The sequence below is a fragment of the Anolis carolinensis genome, chromosome 3 (genome assembly GCF_035594765.1).
Source record: "Anolis carolinensis isolate JA03-04 chromosome 3, rAnoCar3.1.pri, whole genome shotgun sequence".
Classification (NCBI taxonomy): domain Eukaryota; kingdom Metazoa; phylum Chordata; class Lepidosauria; order Squamata; family Dactyloidae; genus Anolis; species Anolis carolinensis.
The window spans coordinates 134366107-134385860 of NC_085843.1; positions in this window are offsets into that span (position 1 = coordinate 134366107).

The window sequence follows — 19754 nt, forward strand, 5'->3', positions numbered from 1 at the left end:
TAGTCAATAAAAACAGTATACAAAGCTTAAAACATATAAAGTGCTTGAATCCATTCATCCAGGAACCTTGCGCATAATCCTTAGTTCAGACCGTGTCTAGCCGTAAAGCTTATTCATTAAATGCTTGCACACATAACAATGTCTTTAGTTTCTTCCTAAAGCCCAAAAGAGATGGAGCCTGCTGGATATCACTAGGGAGGGTGTTCCACAACCAAGGAACCACCACTGAGAAGGCCCTGTCTCTCATCCCCATCAGCCGTGCTTGCGAGGCAGGTGGGACCGAGAGGAGGGCCTCCCCAGATGATCTTAAGGTTCTCGATGGCTCATAGGAGGAGTTACATTCAGACAGGTAAGTTGAACCAGAACCATTTAGGGCTTTATAGGTCAAGGCCAGCACTTTGAATTGAGCACTGCAAATGTTTCTAAATTCTTCAAACTAAATTCAATGAATTTTTGTTCTAACTAAATCAGTCAAATTATGTAGAGCTATTCCTAGGATTGAGCAGAGCATGTTGCACATATTTATGGTGTAGCTGATAAAGAAAGGAATCTTCTAGGGAAGAAAGAAAAGTGTTAACTTTTATTTAGTACTATGGACACACAAAGATTGAAAAAATATTGTGAGTGTTAATCAAAACCTTTGGTCTAGGTGGATAAATCAACATGTTTAGTTTTTCTCATAAAACATTTAATTTCAAGTTATTTATATCTTAAATATGAAGAAGATATGATTTTGGTCAGTTCTTTCGAAATGGACCAATCAGTGATTGTCAGACATCTGTAAATTTTACTAAACTGTTTGGTATGCTCTGCTATATTTTGGAATTTAGCAAGCAGGAGATGAAGTAATGGTGCCTTCTGGATATATTATGAGCAAAGATTGAGGAAAGGACTTTGCTTTGTTTTATACAGCTTCAAATCACCAGGATGTCTGTCATTTCTGTGTTCTCTGTGATTGAACACTAGGAGAACTTTCTTATATTATCAACACCATCCCCCCCCCCCCCGCCCCCTGTCTGAAAGCACAGTAGCTGAATTACTAGGAAACAGTCCATCATTTCTTTATCTGTACATTTTGTGCTACTATGTTTGTGTTGCATCATTTTCCACAGACTCCTCAGTTTCAAAACACTTTAAAGGAAATCAGAACTGATCATCCATCATTGAAATATGATTAGGGAGACAAATGTATTACAGGTTTGGTTGTGTTTTCCAAAAGCTTTTACCAAGGTATCTTTCACAGACACTGCATAAAGCAAGGAACAACTTCATTTTAATATTTATGTGTAATGTCATCCATCATAAAAATAGTATAATGCTAAGTCTAATCAAATTTGAAATAGGATTATTTTCTGTTCCTTGAAAATAGAAACAAGCAACTCTGAAGACTTGCAAACATTTCTATGAGACAGCAGAAACCAGAGCTGGAACTCTAGAATATAGCACAACCTGGGTTAGTTATTCAATATTTTATTATCTCATTTTTCATTTTGCCATTGAGGGAAATCATTCCTAATAGTAGGGAAGATGTCTAAAGGGGCAAGGAATGGGTGAACCTTTAGCTCTTAACAGATAAAAAGGGAAAAGGGAGTGGTATTTCTTATATGGTCTTCAGATTCTCTTTGACCTTTTGTTTTCTATGGGTTGTATTCAATTGATTGGATCTAAAACTCCACAAATCTCCTGAGTACCCAGAATTACCAAAAGACTTTGCATAACATGGTCTTATTATAACATATAGTGTATAGAGAAATCATGCATGACCCTGGGAAAACTTGTACTAATGTAAGCATATAGTTTGCCTTTAGCTCTCCTATCATGAAAAAGCTTGTGCATTATGAGTTAAAAAGCAGACTTTTTTCTTGCTAGGAAAACATACATCCGCTGCCCACAAAAGGGAATTTTTTAGATCCAACACCTTGTATTTTACTTCAAAATGGATAGGGTTGGGGCTCATGACTGACTTATTTCACTTTTGTCATCATCTCAAATGGGGAAAAAACAAAGTGTTTCTTCTTTTCTGTTTGTAAATATTTATGTTTCTCTAAGGAAACAAAAGTCCAGTTTTCTTTAGAATATTACCATTCTGCTATTCTCGCATTCCCTTGCAGTAAATGGCAACAGTGTTCCAAATGTTTGACAACTCAACATCAATGAACTTCCCAGTTCAGTTTTGTACACAGAAAAGTGGTCTTGCACCATCAGGTCTGTTGTCTCCATGTGAATCACAGCACTAAAGGCAGCACTCCCTTTACCTTCTTAATGTAATTTGTGAACTTTCCAGATTTCTTTTAGCATGACACCATTATTTTAAGCTGTGACACACTGTACTTTTCTTCAGATTGTGTCTTTTTGACAGACATCCCACAGGAAATGACAGGCATATTAAAAGCTACTATTCAGTTTTTTCATAGCTGATTGACTTGACAGTTATTCAATAGTCCCCACAATTATGAATTGATTTGCAGAGTAGATAGGAAATAACAGTTTCCTGTTAAGCCGGTCAACACAAATCCTATTTCTTAGCCCCTCTTTTCCTACTGATTGTCTATATTTTGCCATGCTGAAGATGATGAAATAGCCTTTGTTATTTCTAACAAAGGAAGTTTTTGTCTACAGATACTAAAATGCTTCCTTTCTAAAATCAAGAAAATCTTGGACTTGATGCTTTGGCTTAACCTCTCTTCATCCTATGTTATCCCTTGTTGGATAGCTGTAGAACAAGTTGTGCAACAATTTTGGTTATACTTGGATATTATCTATTTTCTTTGACCCCTGGTACTTGACGTTTCACACTGGGAACATCACTGAGACTTGACCTGTGATCCTAGTCAGTTATCTGTATGCCTCAAGATAAATAAGGGGTGTTAGACAACCATAGAAGCTGAAAGAAGCTTACAGGGTTGCCATTCATGGAAAGGTTGTGGAAGTCATTACAGAGGGGTTTTAAAAAAAAGTCCCGCTGTTTCCAAAACATGTATTTTTCAGGTCTCCAGAACATTCAGTTCCAAACATCTTCTTATGTATGTTTATTATGCATCGGGAATCACTGTTTGCAGCTCTGAGGCACCCTGAAGTGACTTGGTTTGATTTTGATCTTACTTCATCATGTTGTTTTGATATTCGTCAGATTCAGTTAGTCAAGGGAACAAGAATTAAAATAGGGACAGATTAAAATTTGGCTTGCTTTATTTCTTGAAAATTATTTTCCAAAAATCATAAGCTTCTTCATAAACATGAATGACCTTGTCCCCAAAATAAAACTGAATACCAGAGAAAAAAGAAAGAAAGAAAGAAAGAAAGAAAGAAAGAAAGAAAGAAAGAACGAAAGAAAGAAAGATGTATCCACCCAGCCAGAAGGTATTGACTGCTTAGCTCAGATAACCCTGGCTTTCAATTACTGTGGATTAAACCTGTTTGCCAAATTAAAGTTGGATTTCCATATTTGTTTTTTTTTTTCCAGTCAGGCTTTTCATTTAACAGCTGCGTGTCTCGCAGGTATAACAATTTGCTGCCCAGCTGAGGAATAAAGAAACAAAAGATGGGATAAAATAAGGGCATCTTTATTAACTGTTGCCTATTTAATTGTTTGTGAGGTTTTTTGCGGGGTGACAAGCAAATCTAAGTCAGGAAAGGAATTTATTGCAGGAGCAGCTAGAGCAGTTGGTCTCTCCAGATGAGACCCCCCAGCCCCCCGGTTACTTATGGGTATGGGGAGTCAAAATCCATACAGAAAATACCTATGCCTTTTGAATTTGGGCAGTGAAGATGACCCAAGAATTTGATTTGATTCTTTTTAAAAGGACTTTTTAAAATGTGCAAATTTTATCATGAAGGTGACAGAAAGAACTTGAGATATTTTAAAATAATTAATTATAGAATAAAGTTAAACCAACAAATTAATCTATGTTTGTGTACAATGCATTTTGATTAATTATCTTCAAAATCTTTTTGGATGAAAAGGAGGGAGAATATGTGATGGTCCTTTAGTTCATCTCAATTCCCGTATTGCATTTAAGGTTTCGGATGTGTATTCCACCTGTTACCCCATCTGCAGTGCTCAACATGCCAACCTGCCTGTTGATTCAGAAAAATCTGCTTTTGAAACTATTTGCCAGGTACATCTAATATAGAAGAACAAAAATGCTAAAACAGCTCCCTGTGTTCCTGATGGGAATAGGATCCAGGTGGAGAAGTTGTTACATTATATCTTGTTCCTATAACAGTATTTTATCCCCAGAACAGGAAAAAGGCTTCTTATACTGACATTTGTGGATGGATTTCTGGGATAAGAAATGTTAGACCCAAAACTAATATGGAACTAAACATTTCAGTAGTTCATACATACCTATATCTGTAACATAATCTCTCTCCAGAAAACTCCCATCTTCTTTGGGTGAGAAAGAGAATTCTCACCGCATTAGATGGAATGTAGATTGCCTGATCTGGCTAGAAGGCCAGAGAAGAGTAGTGAACAGGAGCTTTTATATATAGATAGATAGATAGATAGATGCCAAAGCAAGCATTCTTCAAAAATCTAACTTTTTAGACTCACTCCACACACTATCCAGTCCCCCACAGAACCTGTCTGATTTCTATAATCCTAAATGTGTCTTCATTATCTATCTTCTTTGTGGTCTTGTACAAATCTTAGTACATGTAAATAAAAATGTTTTTATAGCTGTAGAATTATTTTCTTCTTCACAACAAGGAGGTTTTTTTTCTCATGGAGAAGATATTGTAGTTGTCATGAGGGCTCATCATTTTTTCAATTGAATTTGAATCTATTTTAAGAAGTAAAAAAGGAGTTTGTCTTAATTAAGGAAGTTCCCAATTTTCATTCTTTTATAATGATTTCCAGGCAGGTAAAGATGGTGGTCTGTCTTTTTCTGAATCTTCCAATTGGAATCATGAGACACTGAGACAAATATTGGCATGTCTGATAGCCCTATCACTTTCTTCTATTTCCTAGAAGTCTTTAGCTAGTTTTGCAACCCCAAAGCTAGCTTTTTTTCTCCCTCTGCCACATTATCCAATTTTTGACAATGAGTTCTATCTGGGTCTCTAAATAAAATTGCATGAATTCAGAAATGCTGTGTGTAGACCTATTTTGTATTTTTCCTGATTGAGAAAACATATCTTCTCGCCAGGAGTTTCGTTAAAAATTTACATCAGGATTTTTGCTTAGGATATCGGGGGGGGGGGGGGGGGAAGCAGCTGGTGGTACTATTGTCTTTATCCAGATTGAAACAGCTTTTCTTAAAACATAGCATCCAATACAGTAGAGTTTCTCTTATCTGCCTTCCACTAATCCAACACTCCGTATTATCCGAGGCCCTGGGCACCCTCCCTCTCTCCCTTCCTCAGTCACCCTTCCCTCCCTCCCTCACTCACTGGCTCTCTCAGGAAGAGGAGGATTGCTGGGAGCAGCGGTGGAGACAGCCTGGAAGCCTCTCTTGGGAGCTGCACTGCCCCCACCACGTGTCCTCTTTCTCCTCATCCTCTCCCATGATAGCCAGCCTGCCGAAGGAGAAGAGGAGCAGGGTCTCCAGGAGAAGCAGCGGGGGCAGTGCAGCCCCCAAACGGGGCTTCCAGGCTGCCCCCGGCACTTCTCCCAGCAATCCTCGTCTTCCTCTTCCTTGATAGCCAGCCTACCGAGGGAGAAGAGGAGGAGGATTGCCGGGAGAAACGATGGGGGCAGTGCAGCCCCCAAGCGGGGTTTCCAGGCTGCCCCCGGTGCTTCTCCTGGTGATCTTCATCTTCATCTCCCTCGATTGCCAGCCTGCTGAGGGAGAGGAGGACGATGAGGAGCCTCTTCCCCAGAAACACCCTCCCTTTTATGTGACAATTTTGCTTATCCGACATTCTGCCAGCCAGTTTAAGTTGGATAAGTGAGACTCTACTGTAATTCTAGTCAAAAACCATTCGTACAGATTTTGCTCTGAGAATGTCTTGAACTCTAGTGAATGGCATAGATGTTATACTTATTTTACACAAGTTGCAATTTGAATATAGTTCTATTAGCAATGAAATTGAACTTCAGAGACATTATTTTTAATATATGTTTTCTGATTGTACTTTAGATTGTGTTAAATAATCAATATATTTTTTTAAAAAAAGAAAGGGTGGGAAATTAGTATGACAATCTAATCCAAAAGAAACAGGTTCTGTATATTAAAGATTTCATTACCTATTTGCAAATGCTACTGGACTTTTTTCCCATCTCTAATCCTGTGTTTTAGTTAATGTTTTCAAGTACATCCCATTGATTCTGGACTAATGGGCTAACACAGATCCGTTTCTTGAAGTTGGTACATTTGTTAGTTTTCATATTTGAAAAGAAAACTGTATGTTATTTGTTGGAGTCTTTCGTATTAATTGGTATCTAATGATGACTTTGCATTAAAGCAGTGTTTTTCAAACTGTGCTCCTCCAGATGTTTTGGAGTTCAGCTCCCAGAAATCCCAGCCAGCATACCAGCTGTTGGGAATTATGGGATCTGAAGTCCAAAACATCTGGAGGAGCACAGTTTGAGAAACTCTGCATTAGAGGAAAGCCCCTTCACTTATACAAAGGTGAGCACCTGATTTTTGCCAACACATACTTTCCTGTTCAGGCAATAAAACACAGGTTATTTACAATTCAAGCACATAGAGATAATCTCCCGGGATATATTTTGCTACCAGTGCCTTCTGGTTTAAGAAAGATCCATTGTCCTGAACCTGCCCTTTAACTATACTTTCAAGTTGTAATGGAGTATTTTTCTGCATATATTTCATAATATATTAAAAACATACTGCTGCAGCATGAATGCTGTATTTATTATAAGATCAGCTTGTCTTATATTGGATTGTGTTTCAGTCTCTGATGTATTATACAACTGAAATGATAACGCTTTTATATTATTTTCTCTTTCCCCCTTACTGCCATCTATGCCTCCCAGGCTTCTAATGTAAACTCCCAATCATTCCAAGATTTATGCAGGTGCTTAACTTTACTCTCTGTGAACACAGCATGCTATTTCGCCAAACCCCACAGTCTTAAGTAAAATAAAACCTTTTATCCTTAGCTACCCTGCTTTTTGATAGCTGTCTAGGACAACACTACACAACAGGGTCTAATAGTCTCCTGAAATTGCAGGAAAAGAATTCCCAAGAAAAAACACATGTGTACAAGCTATTGCCTTATAAAGCTGGGCTAGCTGGTCAAAGTTTAATCAAGGAGATTGAATGAAAAGTAATTGATTTTGAAGCAGTTATCTATTTTTGCTAAAGAGCCATACACATAAATTCCAGGTAATACCTAATGGATTCTTTGACATCTCATCTGTCATCCAGCTTTTTTGCAAGGTTTTAGCAAAGACTTTCTTTTTATTAAAAAGTAGTCTATGATTACTTAAAAGGCTGCTATCTTGTGACATCATATTTCCTGCGCTAAGAGCCAGCTCTTGCCAACACATACAAGTGTAATAAAATACTGCTCAGCAAGGGGTGAGATTACTGTTTTCCTTCCATTCCATAGAGCTCTCTTTCTGGGGTTTGTCAGCAAGCATGTTTTTGGTAAAGAGTGGTGCTGTCTAAATGACCTTCTGTGGTCAGAGCTTAGAAAACCTTAAGACAATTTGAGGGAAAATATCTCAGTGCATTGCTCACAGAAATCTGTGAAATGAGAAAGATATGTGTAATTGAAGCAGATGAGTCTGAGTAGATGTGATAATGTGTGCTGCATACTAATTAATACAGAATAATGTATGCCTTCTGTACAATGGAGGAAAAGACTGTCAGTTGGTCTGAAACTGAATAAAATCCTTTGGAATTTAAACTGAATTCAACTTTTGGAAGAAGCAATCATGTCTGAATTTTGATAGCATAGACTTACCACCTTTTTAACAGCTATTTCTATCATATTGTTTTTAAAAAATCCCAACCACATAGATATATTATGTTTCTAGTGTTAACCATAGTGTCATCATAATATTAGTTAACATTTTCAGTTATATCAAATAAATGTTAGCACTTTGATTGATAAGATACATGAGGTTTATAGTAAAGCAGATTGCATTGTACCATCAGGGATCACGTCACTTAATTTGATCTATGAAAGTGATAAATTCAACATCTGTGAGCAATCATTCAAACAAGGTTTGTTCAGTTGGAAATCTGACTATCATGAGCTTCCTATCTTTTATGGACTGCATATAGATATTTTAAATATGTTGTTTCTGTTATTATTTAGACAAAGCAAATAATAGAGCCACTCTAAGATGCTTTGGTCAGACCTCAACTGGAGCACTGATTTCTAGTTCTAGATAAGTGTTAGAAGGTTATTGATAAGCTAGAACATCTTTAGAGGAAATAAGTTAAGATAGCATCTAATGATATACTTTTAAGGTTCGTTCCTAGACCCAATACTGTTCAACATCTCTATTAAAGACTTGAATGAAGGCTTAGAGGGCATGCTTATCAAGTTTGCAGATGACACCAAATTAGGAAGGATAGCTAATACTCCAGAGTACAGGATCAGAATTCAAAAGGACCTTAACAGATTAGAGAGATGGGACAAAACTAACAAAATGAATTTCAACAAGGGCCGAGCTGTGGCGCAGGCTGGTGAGCAGCCTGCTGCAATAAATCACTCTGACCAAGAGGTCATGAGTTCAAGGCCAGCCCGTGGTGGGGTGAGCACCCGACAATTAAAAATAAAAATAGCCCCTGCTCGTTGCTGACCTAGCAACCTAAAAGATAGTTGCATCTGTCAAGTAGGAAATTAAGGTACCACTATAAAGTGGGGAGGCTAATTTAACTAATTTACGACTCCATAAAAATCATTTAGCTGCTGTTGGAATGAGGAAGTGCCATCACAATGGATGATGAAGCAGCTGCTCCCCCTGTGGTCAGAATTGAACATCCCCTCAGGAGATGGTTAAATTGCCTCTGCGTCTGTCTCTGTCTTTGTTCTATTTGTATATGACATTGAATATTTGCCTTATATGAATACAATGTGACCCGCCCTGAGTCCCCTTCGGGGTGAGAAGGGCAGAATATAAATACTGTAAATAAATAAATAAATAAATAAATAAGGTCAAATGTAAGATACTACACTTAGGTAGAAAAAATGAAATGCAAAGATACAGGATGGGTGATGCCTGACTTTACAACAGTTCATGTGAAAAAGATCTTGGAGTCTTTGTGGACAACAAGTCAAACATGAGCCAACAGTGTGATGCAGCAGCTAAAAAAGCCAATGGGATTTTAACCTGCATAAATAGTATAGTGTCTATATCAAGGGGAGTCATGGTGCTTTTGTATTCTACTTTGGTTATACCTCACTTGGAATACTGTGTCAAATTCTGGGCACCGTGGTTCATAAGAGATTTTGACAAGCTGGAAGGTATCCAAAAGGAGGGTAATTAAAATCATCAAATGTCTGGATACCATGCCCTATGAGGTGTGTCTTAAAGAAATGAATATGTTGTTTAGCCTGCAGAAGAGAAGGCTAAGAGGAGACATGATAGCCATGTATAAATATTTGAAAGGGTGACATAAGAAAAGGGTGAAGACTTGTTTTCTGCTGCCCTTGAAACTAAGACTCAGAGCAATGGGTTCAAATTACAGGAAAAGAGATTTCACCTGAACATTATGAAGAACTTCCAGACCATATGAGCTGTTCAACACTGGAACCCTCTGCTTTGGAGTGCAATGGAAGCTCCTTTCTCTGAAACTTTTAAACAGAGGTTGGATGGCCATTTGTTAGGGGTACTTTGATTGTGCTTTTCATGCATGGCAGGGGGTTGGACTAGATGGCCCTTGTGGTCTCTTCCAACTCGATTATTCTATGATTCTATGATTCTAGTATACCGGATTCAAGATTGGATAATAATAAAATAATAATAATACCTACTACTACTACTTTATTTTTGTATCCTGCCTCCATCTCCCCAAAGGGACTCAGGGCAGCTCACATGGGGACAAGCCCAACAACATAAGTTAAAACACAGAACAATCAATTAAAATCATTATAAGTACATACAACAATAAAAACACACCAACAGAATGTAAAACAAAAACAATAATAATAACTGAACATTTAGAGGGTAAAATTGTGTAGAACTCTGAATAGGGCTCCTAGGAGGTATAAGGGCAATCAAAATAGGGGTGAAGGAGCAATCTCAGTAAACACTAGAACCATAAAGGGGTAAAGAACAGTGATAAAGTGCAATAACTGACAGTGAGTTGTAAACAGGCTGAGTATTTGGTGGGACTGCTTACCAGACTGGAGATCAGGTTCAAATCCCCACTCAACTATAGAAAACCACTGTACCTCATAGAAAGGCAAAGACAACCTCTCTCTAAACAAATCTTGCCAAGAAAACCTATAACCTTAGGGTCACCCTGTATCAGAATTATCTTGCAGGCACAGAAGGAAGAGGAGGAGGAAGATGAAGAGGAGGAGGAGATTGTTGTTCTGAAATAAGTGAACTACCTGAGAGTAATTACATATAATAGTTATAGTTATGATGCAAGACTATGGTATATAAAATGAATATATAGACAGACACCTCCAGTTCATGAAACAGCTGCCTTCTGCAGACACTGCCCCTGTCTACGGCTGCTTTATGTTGATAAATCAGTTTACTACTGCAAACAAAGCACATCTCATAATGGATGTGTTTAATGGCACATTATGCTATGATGAATGGGGTTGAAAAAAATGCCACATTATGCATGCCACCTTTCTGTGATATACTTTGGAAATACATATGCAGAAACAATCAAATCAAGACAATCCAGTTTATAAAACTGAAATTAACTATGATTTATGGCTGTCGGTTGGATCATCACAAATTAATATGGTTTGAGTACCCTTGATCAGAAATCCAAAATACTCCAGAATCTGAAACCCTTTGCCACCAGATACCCACTTTTTACCTCTGTTCATCCTCATGAAGATAAATGGATAGCTATTTCACAGAGGAAATTAAATAGGCATCCGTTTATTTTAATCAGAACAAAAAATAACAATCCTTCAGCATCAGCCTGCTCCATATTAGAAATATAATGGGAAAGCTGGGATCTTATCTCCAAAATATCTCTTTATGTATATGCAAACACAAGATACATAGACAGACAGACAGACACACACACACACACAGTGTCCCAAAAATATATACACACTTTAAATGCTGATAGCTCAATTGATGTTTGTTCCACCCCTCTAGGTTAATTAATAATGGAAGTCAGATTAAGCTTTGAACAAAGCAAATTCATTTTAAAATGTTACTGGAAGTGTGAAAACATAGTTTAAGTGCAAAGACATTTTAGGAGGAAGTTTCAGTGAGATCCACCAACATGACTTACCATTAGACGAATTGGAGATAAGTTTGAATCTGATAGAACTGTTCAGAATGGCAAACCTTTTAACAAAGAATGTGTGGAGTGATGAGGCTACATTTAAATTAAATTGTTCAATTAACCATCACAATTGCACCTACTAGGAACTTGATAACCCTCGTGTTATGGTGGAACATCATGTTAATTTACCAGGAGTTACTGTGTAGTGTGGCTTATCATCAAGAGGATTAATTGGACCATTCTTTTTTGACACTACTGTGACTGGTCTCATTTACTTGAACTTGCAGTGACAGCCTGTCATGCCAAGCATTAGGGATGCCTTTGAAGATGAGGAGTTTTATATTCAGCAAGATGGGGCAGCCCCACACTACCAACATGATATTAGATCCTACCTTGAGATCTTACCAAACAGATGGATTGGACAAAGGGGTTTTGTAGAATGCCCTGCGTGTTCACCAAACCTCACACCACTAGACTTTTTATGGAGATATTTAAAAGACAAAGTCTATGCTATGAAACCTGCAACAATTGCTGAACTGAGGGCAGCCATTAAATGAGAATGTGCACAAATACCAAACAAAATATTTTGTGATGTTTGCAATTCCATTGCTTCAAGTTGTCAGCAATGCCTGTAACAGAACAGACATCAGTTTGAAAACAGGCATTGACAAAATAATTTAATCATGTCTGTAGATTCGATTGTATCTTTAAAATGAAATGTATTTTAATAAACACAGATGTTATAGTTTTTAAAATTGTGTATACATTTTGAGGAAACCCTGTATACACTCACTCTTTCTGAAACACTTCTGATCCCATGAATTTTTGATAGGGATACTCAAACATTACTTACTGATTTCCAGCGTTTCATTAATCTTGCACAACTGTACATAATTGCTAGATAGCACACATAATACCCATTGTCAATACATTTTCAAAGGAAATGGACTTTTTCATGGGTATTGAATATCAATGTTTACTGACAGAAACATACAAGTTTTTTTAAATAATCACACATATTTTTAAGATTATTGCAAGTTGCTAATAAAAGCTTCATTGGAACACAGGATTATTTTCCAAGTAGGCCTTTTGATTTTCCAGCTCAGTGACTCAGCAGTTACTGACTTATTTTAGAACTAAAATAGAAAAAAATGAAATGCACAAAGCAATCATGAATTATAAAGCACTTTATGTGGCTTACTGTGTGCAAGAGATGTTTGCACATACAATTATGAGAGAAGGTAAGGTTAATGTACAGTATGTGTTCTAGGGAGATAAAATGGGTCACCTATTATATGGGCCGTCAAACTTTGACAATTAGCTTGAGTTTTTTGTTATCAGCAAATTGCATCTTTCTACAAATTACATTATTTACATTATAAACTTTTTTATCTAATGATGATGTTAAATGAACTATATGAAGAAAGTATTTTTTCTGCAAAGTCAGTCAGGTCATTATACTGCTGTTTATACCCATGTATAACTGATTTGATGTAAAAGTCCAGGGCAAGTTTTGGGGCCAAAATTATGGACGTTGATATAACCGATGGCTAAGATGAGGGTCATTTTGTGGTGTCAGGAAAGCATCAATGCCACTTGAGGGAACCTGCTACCTTTGACCATTGCTGTCAACATTTATTTATTTATTTACAGTATTTATATTCCGCCCTTCTCACCCCGAAGGGGACTCAGGGCGGATCACATTACACATATAAGGCAAACATTCAATGCCTTAACATAAGACAAAGACAAACGCGGGGCTCCGAGCTGGCCTCAAACTCATGACCTCTTGGTCAGAGTGATTAATTGCAGCTGGCTGCAGCTGGCTGCTCAACAGCCTGCGCCACAGCCCAGGCCCACCCATTTACCCACCCAGGCTTTCAAAAAGAGCAAAAGTACCTCCATGGCTGACAGAGTAGAGAGGCTTAATGGTTCTTTTGACTTCTCCCCACCCCCAGATGACCTAAACCTTTGCTTTCACCACTCTACTCAGAGAAAGGGATGGTTCTAATTTTTATATAAGAATTAAGGTATAATACTTACATTGACCCTTGGATAGGTTGGCTCAGGTTTTTGGGATTGATTTTTAACTAAAATTTCTAGACTTATGCATTAGTATATAGGGGACCTTCATTTTGGTCACCACAATCCTACAGTTCATTAAATGGCATGGCTACAAACACAGTTATATGCATGTGGACTTTAAGCATAAAAAGAAAATACAAGACAAACATATCTTGTTTCTATGAAAATTAACAATGAGGGTCACTGTGTCACCAAGCTAATTTCAGACAGGTGTCCTATGTCAGATTATCCTACCTAAAATATGAGATGAATCTTGAAAACCCAAGTCATCTCATTCTATTTGGATCAACATATGCATATACAGTAGAGTCTTACTTACCCAACATTCGCTTATCCAACGTTCTGGATTATCCACCACAGTCTGCCTATTAGTAGTCAATGTTTTTGTAGTCAATGTTTTCAATACATTGTGATGTTTTGGTGCTAAATTCGTAAATACAGTAATTACTACATAGCATTACTGCGTATTGAACTACTTATTCTATCAAATTTGTTGCAAAACATGATGTTTTGGTGCTTAATTTGTAAAATCATAATCTAATTTGATGTTTAATAGGCTTTTCCTTAATTCCTCCTTATTATCCAACATATTTGCTTATCCAATGTTTTGCCGGCCCATTTATGTTGGATAAGTGAGACTCTATGCTGAATATTGCTACACATTAGAGGTGTTCGAAGTGGCTGAAATCTCATTAGTAATTCGTTTCGGAGATTCAAATGGCCCCTGCTTCATTTCATAAGGATTTGGAAGAGTCCCATTCTGATTAGTAATCTGAATCTCTGAAGCTTCATAATTGTTTTGTTAAGATCTCTTCCATTAGTGACAAAAGAGAAAATTTCAAGGCTTGTTTCTGTCATTTTTATGGTTATCAGGATGAAACTTGCCACACTTGTAGGCAAAATTTATAACAGAAGCAAAAGTTCCCCCAAAAAAGATAGTGTGCTAGAGTTTATGAAGGGTCTTCTCCACATAGTCCACGTTATCCAAAATTTGCTTCCTTGCCTTCTCACAGTTGATAAATACCACTTCTGCATCTTTAACCATCCAATTTATCCAGATACCTCTTCACATCAGAGTATGAGAAAATGCATGTGTATTTTAGTGTATGGCTGCATATCCATAGCTCTCTTAGATTGGTCAGTAGTAGGGGTTTAGCAACTGCTTTTTTCCTTTGATAAACAGCTTGTACTAGACACCTACTATTCTGTTGAGTGTCTATTGCCATCTTTTATATCTCATTAATGAATACATAATTGTTTTTACTCCAAAATGAACTTATCCCAAACATGATTTTTTTTCTTGGCACTACTCTGGTTATTTGTGCATTTTAAAAATGTTTAACCTATAAGACCCTGCATAGAATTAGTGCCCAGGAAAGGTTTTTTCCCCAAACCAGTAAATTCAATCCTCTTATCAAACCAATCAAACAATCAACCACTCTTTCTTTTCAAACTGGGAATCACAACACAAATAATGGTACAGAGACAATCCAATATGTGTTAAAGCATGCATGTGTGTGTGCGTGTAGAAATTAGAAGAAGACTGAACCTACCCATTAAAGGTCCCTTCCCAATCAGCTAGTCAGTTGCCAAAAGCCCAAAGTGTAAGTTTACCTTTTCTAATATGTAAAATGTTTTTAGGCAGATGTTACATTATCAAACAACATTCTATGGGTGTAAAATAGTTTCAATGTGGAATTAGAGTTCTAAAGTGGTGAGAACCTATTTCCTTTCACATCTAGTTTTGTGTCTGAAATTGTGAGTAGAAACATCAGCACAAACCTTTAAGATCAAGTTGAACATTTACATTTAGCAGACCAATGAACCTATACCGAATCATGGAATATCTGTTCAACCGTTTTGGAGTACCTGAAGGAATTTTCTCTTTGATAAAATACTTAGTCAATACAGGGTCTCCCGGCAAAATAAAACTGACAGCTGGATAAGGGAGTTCAACTTAGCATTTCTGTAGTGCTTTTTTTTTCACAGTTTTAATGAAATAAATACTTTTTACTGAGAATTATAACTTATCAGACTTTAAGAATTCTTAGATCTAATTTAAGAAAATGCTACTTTGAAGCTGCAATATTTCTAGTAAGCAGGTGTTGATAACCATTACAATACAGAAAATATTAGCACACATGCATAGCTCACCTTTTCATGCATCCTACGGTTAGTTCCTTAGTACAATTTACCCATTACATCAATTGGATTTACCTATGTGTTGTTTCATAAAGAAACTCTTGAATCAATGAGACTACTTCAGTCAGGGCCGACTTAAAATTCTTATATTCTGTTGGAACCTGTGCGGTTCTAGGTAGGACTACAACTTCCTTCATCCTTCATCAGTAACCATGGTAGCTAGGGATGATGGGTACTGTAGTCCAAGAATGTTGCAACAGTCAACCTTTCCACAGCTATATTCTTCTCTGATAAAAAAAAAATCTTCTGTTTCAAAGGAGAGGGTTTTATAATAAAGGGCAAAAGGCAATATTGCTTTTGTGTGTGTAAGTTTCTTGAAGTTGTTTGTTAATTTATGGTGACCCTAGAGTTTCCTAGGCAGAGATTACATAGAGGTGTTTTTTTTCCAGTTCCTTCCTTTAAGGTATAGCCTACAGCACCTGGTATGCATTGGCAGTCTCCATCCAAACCAGGGCTGACCCTGCCTAGCTTTCAGAATTAGATAGAATCTGATGCTTTTAAGATATTTAGGTTCTACAGCAATTTTAGTCTATGGAAGATGGTGGCAATCAGAAGCAACCACAGACAATTTAAAATGAAATAAAATGTGGTTGGTTGAGTTAAAAAGGACACTGCATTAAAACGGTTACATGTTTTCATCTATAGTTTCATTTTCATACATAGTTCATGCCTTAAACATTTAACATGATGTGTTTGCTGTAACAGAAGAACCTCACTGATGAATGATATATGAATAAAGCAGGGTCAAATAATTAGTAAAGTATAGGAGCAAAGAAGGAGGGGATCACTGTCAAATTACGGGAAAGTATCACAACTGTAGAACAGAGCAAATGTTTTGCATTTAAAATATCTTAGAGTGATTTCTTGGCATCTCTTAATAAAATGATTAAGTAGCAGATGAAAAGTGAGATCCTGAACAGCTCTGCCAGATGGATTAGACAATTCTAAGGCAGACTACCTCATCTACACAAGGCAGTTTAAACTAGTCTAAATCTGCCCTGGGGAAGTTCTGGATGCAGAGAATCCAGGACCATTGTTCAGACAGCCCAGATCTATATGTATCCCATTGTGCTGTCACCACTGCTGCTACTAGCCAACCACAGAGATCTGTCTGAACTCCTAGCATTATGGGATGTCAGAACAAGGCACCTATGTGAACAGCAAGCAGGAAGGTAGATTGTTCCCTCCTTCTTGGTCATGCAGATGTCCTGTTCTTATATCACCAGAGGTGTCCACAATGATTTACTTTGAATGATTGATTTTGAAGAATAATGTTACATAGCTTGAGAATGTGATCAAGACTTTAATAAGACTACTTTGTGTACCAATAATTACATATGTTAGAATTGGACATTGAATTATAACTGGTTTGTTATATTGATATTGATACTATATATAAGTCTAGCCAACATTATTCATTGTGTAAACAGGAACGGAGTTATGGTCAATCATCAGGTTTATTTAAACCCAATTTAGATTTGAGACAATTTTGAATCATATGTATTTACCTGTACAGTTGGAATATATAAACTGATACTACAATCATAATATATAAGTGACTATATCACTATAGAAGTATATAACTATAACATAACTTACTTTATATTATATTATATACCATACTTTTCCTTTTTTACTTTTTACAACAAGAAAGGTCACCATATACTTTAATTCAGTGCTATAGTTGTTAGTTCTATCCAACTGAATGTTTAATCAATGCTGATGTCATGAAAGAGTGGTTAGTAGCCTGGTGCTCTACATCACAGCATTACATCTGGATAGCTTCTGCAAAATCTAAACTAAAACCCAGAGTGGATTCATTTCCCCAGTGATATGAGATGATTCTTCCATTACATTTAAGTGGTTTATTTGTTCAGCAGATTTTTGGCATCATGAATAGGCATCTTAGATATCAATGTATTCTTTGTTCATTTTTATTACCAGGGAGGGGAAGCAGTGCTTACAGGATTTTCTGTTTCAGATGCCGAAATTATTTGATTATGAGTTCGAGATCACCATCTGCTATTCTGCCTGGTTGATTTTTGCAAGGCCAATAGTTTGTTAATTGCAAATACAATATACAGACAACCCAAGAAGTGGACCATATACATAAACATCACCTGAAAGCCAATACAGAAATCTAATTGACTACATAATGAGAAGGAGAAAATAGAGAACTCCATTCTCTCTGCAAAAACTAGACCAGGAGCAAGTTGTGGCACTACTAATGAAAAATAAATTACTACTAATGAAAAATAGAATAAAGATGTAGGAGAACACTAAACCAATGAAGCTTGAACTCTCACTGGAAGCCAAGATGAGCAAACTAAAACGGTCATACTTTGACCATATCATAAGACGACATGATTCATAAGAAAAAAACAATAATGCTCGGTAAGATATAAGACTGCAGGAAAGGGGGAATACCACATTCTAGATGGGTAGATTAAGTAATGGAAAGGAAACTGGGACCTTGAGTCTGCAAGACCTGAGCAGGGTTGCTGCTAATAGGGTCATTTGGAGAGGTTACCAATGCCATCAGTCAAAGTTGACATGATGACAGTTAACAAGAAGTCAGAAGACATTCCAACACAAATGCATCCACACTAGAGTATATATTCTAGCCAGCCAAGACAGGGATGCACACAAAGCAAGAGAAAGGGTTAGATTCTGAAGCACACATTATATTAGGCTAGCACCTAGGACTATGACCATTCCTCTTCATGGCTTATCTGAGATTGAGAATAATATTTACTGAAGTTATAAATGAGAAGAACAGTGTCCATGGCAAAATTATCAGTTGATGTTGATCATGCTATGTGGTGCTAGTCTGACTGATAGGGAATGAAAGCCCGGTTTGCTGAATCATTAATGTTCATATCACAGATTCAGCATCATCATTCATTCATCAACACTTAGACCACAGGGATATTTCTGAGCTCTTCAACTGGGGAAATACTTCTATTTTCATTTTCCAAACAGTTTTCTGTTTTCCTTTGAGAAATAGAACACACAATTGTTTGTTTATCCCTTTTGATATATTTGTCATTGTAGCCTGTAGCCTCAGGATAGTTTAAAATATTTTAAGATTTCCCCCTGCTCATCTTATTGAAATCTATTTCTTTTTTCTCTCCTGCTATTGAATCTCTTTTAAGGTTGTATCTGCATTGTAAACTTTATGTAAACTTTATACGTGGTGTGTGTATTTAAAGATGAAGATTCATGCTATTGTTTTTTGGAGGGGTTGTATTTTTGTAATATTACTTAACATGGATGACACAAAGTTTATGATTCTGTCATTACAGATGTACAACATATTTTTAAAAGTTGTTTATATAGGTCAGGATCTTTGAAAAACATACACAAAGTATTATATTCATTTTGGATACCACAGATATACTTTGTGTTTAGTGGAAGTTTGTGGTCTTCATAAACAAGGATGAGGATAAGAATTGGCATTGCCTCTTTTTCTCAAATTATCAGTGCTGAAATATAGTATATTGGTGATTGCATCTTCATCTTTGCCATTACAGTATTTACTGAACCAATATTTTAGTCTACTATATAACACAGCCCAGCAACAACAACAACAACAACAACAACAACAACAACAACAACAACAACAGCAGCAGCAGCAGCAGCAGCAAATTGTTGTCTTGGTTTTTAGGCCTGTTCCTAGGGTTATTTGGGGTGCTGATTCAGAAAATTGTATTGGATAGACCAAATCAACTTTTGTCTCTTAGTTTTGGTCTAATTTATAATGGAAAGTTTGTATAATATAAATATGCTTTTGGTATAATTTTTTTTTCATGTCAGGAGCAACTTGAGTAGCTTCTGGAGTGAGAGAATTAGCCATCTGCAAGGACGTTGCCCAGGGGATGCCCGGATGGTTTTTTTAAAAAATGTTTTTACCATCCTTGTGGGAGGCTTTTCTCATGTCCCCGCATGGAGCTGGAGCTGATAGAGGGAGCTCATTCACGCTCTCCCCAGGTGGGATTCAAACCTAGCAGCTTTCAGGTCAGCAACCCAACATTCAAGTCACGAGGCTTTAGTCCACTACGCCACTGGAGTAGATATTCATGTAGTACACTTTTCTTTTAATGTCTATTATATTCC